The sequence below is a fragment of the Emys orbicularis genome, chromosome 25 (genome assembly GCF_028017835.1).
Source record: "Emys orbicularis isolate rEmyOrb1 chromosome 25, rEmyOrb1.hap1, whole genome shotgun sequence".
NCBI lineage: Eukaryota > Metazoa > Chordata > Testudines > Emydidae > Emys > Emys orbicularis.
The window spans coordinates 17,037,346-17,045,442 of NC_088707.1; the positions used below are offsets into that span (position 1 = coordinate 17,037,346).

The window sequence follows — 8,097 nt, forward strand, 5'->3', positions numbered from 1 at the left end:
CACTAGCAGAGCATCCTAATGGTTTTCAAAAAAAGGATTCCTTGAGAAATTTTTCCCTAGCTCAGATCAGCAATGGAGGTCTCATTTTCACTATTCTCACAAACCCTTGGGTCCTCTCTCCCAACTGAGCAGTAGTGCATCTTAGTGGCGTTCCTGGAGAAATTTGTCACTAGCGCAGCTCAGGAAGCATTTTCATATAATTTGCCACTAGCCCAGTTCAGGAATTTATTTGTCATTTTCATCTTTCTCACGAACAGATCTCCGCCAAATATCCCGTAGTCCATCCTAATGGCTTTTCAACAGGATTCCAAGAGAAATTCATCACTAGCACAAATCAGGAATAAATTTCTCATTTTTGTCTTTCTCTCCAGCCAATCTCAACCAAACCTCCAGCAGTCCATCTTAGTCGCTTTTACACGAAGATTCCTTTACAAATTTGTCCCTAGATCAGCTTAGCAATGTAGTTCTCATTTTCAGTAGTCCCCCAAACCCATCTCTTCCAAAAGACAAGCAGACAATACAAGCGTGACGCCTTGTGAAATTTGTCCCAGCACAGATCAGGAATGAATCTCACATGGTTCCTTCTCTCACGAACCCATGTCTACCAACTGACCAGTAGTGCATCCTAGTGGCATTTTAACAAAGACTCCTTGAGAAATTTCTCACTAGCACAACTCAGGAATAAATTTCTGATTTTCGTCTTTCTCACCAGCCAACCTCAACCAATTCTCCAGCAGTCCATCTTAGTGGCTTTGAAACGAAGATGCCTCGAGAAATTTCTCCCTAGCATAGATCAGCAAGGTATTTCTCATTTTCAGTATTCTCACAAATCCATCTCTTCCAAAAGACAAGCAGACAATACTAATGTCTTTTGAAGCGTGATGCCTTGTGAAATTTGTCCCTAACACAGATCAGGAATGACTCTCGCTCGTTTCCTTTTCTCTCGAACCGATCTCTACCAACTGAGCAGTAGTGCATCCTAGTGGCGTTTAAACAACGATTCCTTGAGAAATTTGTCACTAGTCCAGCTCAGGAAGGATTTTCACATTTGTTGTTTTTCTCACCAATAGATCTCTACCAAAATATTAGCAGAGCATTCTAATCACTTTTCAAGCATGATTCCATGAGATTTTTCTCACTAGCGTAGTTCAGGAATCTAGTTTTCCTCTTTCTCACGAAGCGATCTCTGCCAAATGTCTCGTAGTCCATCCTAATGGATTTGAAAGCGTAATTCCAGGAGAAATTCATCGCTAGCACAACCCAGGAAAAAATTTCTCATTTTCGTCTTTCTCATCAGCCAACCTCAACCAAATCTCCAGCAATCCATCCTAGAGGCTCTTAAACGAAGAGTCCTTGAGAAATTTGTCACTAGCACACTTCAGCAATGTATTTCTCATTTTCAGTCTTCTCACAAACCAATCCCGTCCAAAAGACAAGCAGACAATACTAATGTCTTCGGAAGCATAACGCCTTGCTCCCTACACAGATCAGGAATGAATCTCTCATGTTTCCTTGTCTCACGAACCGATCACTACCAGCTGACCAGAAGTGCACCCTAGTGGCGTTTAAACAAAGATTCCTTGAGAAAGGTGTCATTAGCGCAGCTCAGGAAGCATGTTCATCTTTTTTGTATTTCTTACTAACGGATGTCTCCCAAACCATTAGCAGAGCATCCTAATGTCTTTTGAAGCATGATTCCATGAGAAATTTCTCACTCTCACAGATCAGGAATATAATTCGCTTTTTCCATTTTGCGCTGGAACTGATCTCTTTCAAATCACTAGCAGAGCATCCTAATGGTTTTCAAAAAAAGGATTCCTTGAGAAATTTTTCCCTAGCTCAGATCAGCAATGGAGGTCTCATTTTCACTATTCTCACAAACCCTTGGGTTCCTCTCTCCCAACTGAGCAGTAGTGCATCTTAGTGGCGTTCCTGGAGAAATTTGTCACTAGCGCAGCTCAGGAAGCATTTTCATATAATTTGCCACTAGCCCAGTTCAGGAATTTATTTGTCATTTTCATCTTTCTCACGAACAGATCTCCGCCAAATATCCCGTAGTCCATCCTAATGGCTTTTCAACGGGATTCCAAGCGAAATTCATCACTAGCACAAATCAGGAATAAATTTCTCAATTTTGTCTTTCTCTCCAGCCAATCTCAACCAAACCTCCAGCAGTCCATCTTAGTCGCTTTTACACGAAGATTCCTTTACAAATTTGTCCCTAGATCAGCTTAGCAATGTAGTTCTCATTTTCAGTAGTCCCCCAAACCCATCTCTTCCAAAAGACAAGCAGACAATACAAGCGTGACGCCTTGTGAAATTTGTCCCAGCACAGATCAGGAATGAATCTCACATGGTTCCTTCTCTCACGAACCCATGTCTACCAACTGACCAGTAGTGCATCCTAGTGGCATTTTAACAAAGACTCCTTGAGAAATTTCTCACTAGCACAACTCAGGAATAAATTTCTGATTTTCGTCTTTCTCACCAGCCAACCTCAACCAATTCTCCAGCAGTCCATCTTAGTGGCTTTGAAACGAAGATGCCTCGAGAAATTTCTCCCTAGCATAGATCAGCAACGTATTTCTCATTTTCAGTATTCTCACAAATCCATCTCTTCCAAAAGACAAGCAGACAATACTAATGTCATTTGAAGCGTGATGCCTTGTGAAATTTGTCCCTAACACAGATCAGGAATGACTCTCGCTCGTTTCCTTTTCTCTCGAACCGATCTCTACCAACTGAGCAGTAGTGCATCCTAGTGGCGTTTAAACAACGATTCCTTGAGAAATTTGTCACTAGTCCAGCTCAGGAAGGATTTTCACATTTGTTGTTTTTCTCACCAATAGATCTCTACCAAAATATTAGCAGAGCATTCTAATCACTTTTCAAGCATGATTCCATGAGATTTTTCTCACTAGCGTAGTTCAGGAATCTAGTTTTCCTCTTTCTCACGAAGCGATCTCTGCCAAATGTCTCGTAGTCCATCCTAATGGATTTGAAAGCGTAATTCCAGGAGAAATTCATCGCTAGCACAACCCAGGAAAAAATTTCTCATTTTCGTCTTTCTCATCAGCCAACCTCAACCAAATCTCCAGCAATCCATCCTAGAGGCTCTTAAACGAAGAGTCCTTGAGAAATTTGTCACTAGCACACTTCAGCAATGTATTTCTCATTTTCAGTCTTCTCACAAACCAATCCCGTCCAAAAGACAAGCAGACAATACTAATGTCTTCGGAAGCATAACGCCTTGCTCCCTACACAGATCAGGAATGAATCTCTCATGTTTCCTTGTCTCACGAACCGATCACTACCAGCTGACCAGAAGTGCACCCTAGTGGCGTTTAAACAAAGATTCCTTGAGAAAGGTGTCATTAGCGCAGCTCAGGAAGCATGTTCATCTTTTTTGTATTTCTTACTAACGGATGTCTCCCAAACCATTAGCAGAGCATCCTAATGTCTTTTGAAGCATGATTCCATGAGAAATTTCTCACTCTCACAGATCAGGAATATAATTCGCTTTTTCCATTTTGCGCTGGAACTGATCTCTTTCAAATCACTAGCAGAGCATCCTAATGGTTTTCAAAAAAAGGATTCCTTGAGAAATTTTTCCCTAGCTCAGATCAGCAATGGAGGTCTCATTTTCACTATTCTCACAAACCCTTGGGTTCCTCTCTCCCAACTGAGCAGTAGTGCATCTTAGTGGCGTTCCTGGAGAAATTTGTCACTAGCGCAGCTCAGGAAGCATTTTCATATAATTTGCCACTAGCCCAGTTCAGGAATTTATTTGTCATTTTCATCTTTCTCACGAACAGATCTCCGCCAAATATCCCGTAGTCCATCCTAATGGCTTTTCAACGGGATTCCAAGCGAAATTCATCACTAGCACAAATCAGGAATAAATTTCTCAATTTTGTCTTTCTCTCCAGCCAATCTCAACCAAACCTCCAGCAGTCCATCTTAGTCGCTTTTACACGAAGATTCCTTTACAAATTTGTCCCTAGATCAGCTTAGCAATGTAGTTCTCATTTTCAGTAGTCCCCCAAACCCATCTCTTCCAAAAGACAAGCAGACAATACAAGCGTGACGCCTTGTGAAATTTGTCCCAGCACAGATCAGGAATGAATCTCACATGGTTCCTTCTCTCACGAACCCATGTCTACCAACTGACCAGTAGTGCATCCTAGTGGCATTTTAACAAAGACTCCTTGAGAAATTTCTCACTAGCACAACTCAGGAATAAATTTCTGATTTTCGTCTTTCTCACCAGCCAACCTCAACCAATTCTCCAGCAGTCCATCTTAGTGGCTTTGAAACGAAGATGCCTCAAGAAATTTCTCCCTAGCATAGATCAGCAACGTATTTCTCATTTTCAGTATTCTCATAAATCCATCTCTTCCAAAAGACAAGCAGACAATACTAATGTCATTTGAAGCGTGATGCCTTGTGAAATTTGTCCCTAACACAGATCAGGAATGACTCTCGCTCGTTTCCTTTTCTCTCGAACCGATCTCTACCAACTGAGCAGTAGTGCATCCTAGTGGCGTTTAAACAACGATTCCTTGAGAAATTTGTCACTAGTCCAGCTCAGGAAGGATTTTCACATTTGTTGTTTTTCTCACCAATAGATCTCTACCAAAATATTAGCAGAGCATTCTAATCACTTTTCAAGCATGATTCCATGAGATTTTTCTCACTAGCATAGTTCAGGAATCTAGTTTTCCTCTTTCTCACGAAGCGATCTCTGCCAAATGTCTCGTAGTCCATCCTAATGGATTTGAAAGCGTAATTCCAGGAGAAATTCATCGCTAGCACAACCCAGGAAAAAATTTCTCATTTTCGTCTTTCTCATCAGCCAACCTCAACCAAATCTCCAGCAGTCCATCCTAGAGGCTCTTAAACGAAGAGTCCTTGAGAAATTTGTCACTAGCACAGTTCAGCAATGTATTTCTTATTTTCAGTCTTCTCACAAACCAATCCCGTCCAAAAGACAAGCAGACAATACTAATGTCTTCGGAAGCATAACGCCTTGCTCCCTACACAGATCAGGAATGAATCTCTCATGTTTCCTTGTCTCACGAACCGATCACTACCAGCTGACCAGAAGTGCACCCTAGTGGCGTTTAAACAAAGATTCCCTGAGAAATGTGTCACTAGCGCAGCTCAGGAAGGATTTTCAAATTTGTGGTTTTAGTCACCAATAGATCTCTCCCAAACCATTAGCAGAGCATCCTAATCTCTTTTGAAGCATGATTCCACGAGAAATGTCTCTCCATAACAGATCAGGACTATAGTGGCATTTTCCATATTTCCCAGGAACAGATCCTTTTCAAACCACTAACAGAGACTCCTAGTGGCTTCTGAAGCACAATTCCATGAGAAATTTGTCCTAGCACTGATCAGGAATTTGTTTCTCATTATCGTCTTTCTCAAAAACCGATCTCTACCAACCCTTTAGAAGTGTATTGTCATGGGTTTCAGACAAAGAGTCCTTGATAAATTTCTCACTAGCACAGTTCAGCAATGTAGTTCTCTTTTTCAGTATTCTCACAAACCCATCTCTTCCAAACCGTAAGCAGACAATACTAACGTCTTTTCAAGCATGACGCCTTGTGAAATTTGTCCCTACACAGATCAGGAATGAATCTCTCATGTATCCTTGTCTCACGAACCGATCCCTACCAGCTGACCAGAAGTGCATCCTAGTGGCGTTTAAACAAAGATTCCTTGAGAAAGGTGTCATTAGCGCAGCTCAGGAAGCATGTTCATCTTTTTTGTATTTCTTACTAACGGATCTCTCCCAAACCATTAGCAGAGCATCCTAATGTCTTTTGAAGCATGATTCCATGAGAAATTTCTCACTCTCACAGATCAGGAATATAATTCGCTTTTTCCATTTTGCGCAGGAACTGATCTCTTTCAAATCACTAGCAGAGCATCCTAATGGTTTTCAAAAAAAGGATTCCTTGAGAAATTTTTCCCTAGCTCAGATCAGCAATGGAGGTCTCATTTTCACTATTCTCACAAACCCTTGGGTTCCTCTCTCCCAACTGAGCAGTAGTGCATCTTAGTGGCGTTCCTGGAGAAATTTGTCACTAGCGCAGCTCAGGAAGCATTTTCATATAATTTGCCACTAGCCCAGTTCAGGAATTTATTTGTCATTTTCATCTTTCTCACGAACAGATCTCCGCCAAATATCCCGTAGTCCATCCTAATGGCTTTTCAACGGGATTCCAAGAGAAATTCATCACTAGCACAAATCAGGAATAAATTTCTCATTTTTGTCTTTCTCTCCAGCCAATCTCAACCAAACCTCCAGCAGTCCATCTTAGTCGCTTTTACACGAAGATTCCTTTACAAATTTGTCCCTAGATCAGCTTAGCAATGTAGTTCTCATTTTCAGTAGTCCCCCAAACCCATCTCTTCCAAAAGACAAGCAGACAATACAAGCGTGACGCCTTGTGAAATTTGTCCCAGCACAGATCAGGAATGAATCTCACATGGTTCCTTCTCTCACGAACCCATGTCTACCAACTGACCAGTAGTGCATCCTAGTGGCATTTTAACAAAGACTCCTTGAGAAATTTCTCACTAGCACAACTCAGGAATAAATTTCTGATTTTCGTCTTTCTCACCAGCCAACCTCAACCAATTCTCCAGCAGTCCATCTTAGTGGCTTTGAAACGAAGATGCCTCGAGAAATTTCTCCCTAGCATAGATCAGCAAGGTATTTCTCATTTTCAGTATTCTCACAAATCCATCTCTTCCAAAAGACAAGCAGACAATACTAATGTCTTTTGAAGCGTGATGCCTTGTGAAATTTGTCCCTAACACAGATCAGGAATGACTCTCGCTCGTTTCCTTTTCTCTCGAACCGATCTCTACCAACTGAGCAGTAGTGCATCCTAGTGGCGTTTAAACAACGATTCCTTGAGAAATTTGTCACTAGTCCAGCTCAGGAAGGATTTTCACATTTGTTGTTTTTCTCACCAATAGATCTCTACCAAAATATTAGCAGAGCATTCTAATCACTTTTCAAGCATGATTCCATGAGATTTTTCTCACTAGCATAGTTCAGGAATCTAGTTTTCCTCTTTCTCACGAAGCGATCTCTGCCAAATGTCTCGTAGTGCATCTTAATGGATTTGAAAGCATAATTCCAGGAAAAATTCATCCCTAGCAGAACCCAGGGAAAAATTTCTCATTTTCGTCTTTCTCATCAGCCAACCTCAACCAAATCACCAGCAGTCCATCCTAGAGGTTTTTAAACGAAGACTCCTTGAGTTACCTAGTTCTCAAAGTCACGTTAATGGTGTTTGGTGCCTGTCTGGGAGCTCGTCATTGCGAGGTTGAAAGCGGTAGGGGCAGAGGGTCTGTGTAACGTCGGCCGGTATCAGCATCGCTTCTCGGCTCCTTGGAGGTAACATCAAAGTGTAGTGTCTGTTCTTATCAGTTTAATATCTGATATGTTCTTTATTTGACAACTGTATGTTAAATTGATTTTTGAAACAGGTTGCTGGAATAGGAGCTTGCTCTGTCCACCCCATGGATTGACCTGGTATTGCAGTGTTTCCAGGACTGGTGCATCTCCTTTGGGGGAGAATGTTCTGGTTAGTAAAGCAGAAACCGTTTTACTGTGGTGATACTTTTTGGAAGCAGTTTTTTTTTTCTTTAAGTGGTGTAAAGATATGAAATCTCTAGCGTTTTGGTTTCTTTATGAGAAAATATTGTTACAATTTTTTGGGAGCATTCTGAGAGTCTATAAACGTGAGGTTCTTTGTCACACCAACTGAAAAAAGATATATTGGAAGATTCCGGGGGGAAAAAGGGCTACAAAAATGATGAGGGGATATGAAACAGCTTCTGTAGAAGAAGAGATTAATGAGATTGGGACTTTTGAGCTGGGAAGAGAGATGACTAAAGGGGGATACGATGGATGTCTATAAAATCATGACTGGTGTGGAGAAAGTAAATAAGGAAGTGTTATTTCCTCCTTCTCCTAACACAAGATCTAGGGGGTCACCAAATGAAATTAATAGGCAGCAGGTTTAAAACAAAGAAAAGGAAGTATTTCTTCACACAACACACAGTCAACCT

At 41.2% G+C, this 8,097-nt stretch overlaps 1 non-coding gene across 1 annotated transcript; it reads left to right on the plus strand.

Annotated features, from left to right (window-relative positions):
- The first annotated feature begins 7,398 nt into the window (after nucleotides 1–7,398).
- LOC135894727 (U2 spliceosomal RNA) lies at nucleotides 7,399–7,592 on the plus strand. The gene has a single exon (XR_010562391.1). It is a non-coding gene; the product is annotated as a U2 spliceosomal RNA (small nuclear RNA).
- Nucleotides 7,593–8,097: the final 505 nt, after the last annotated feature.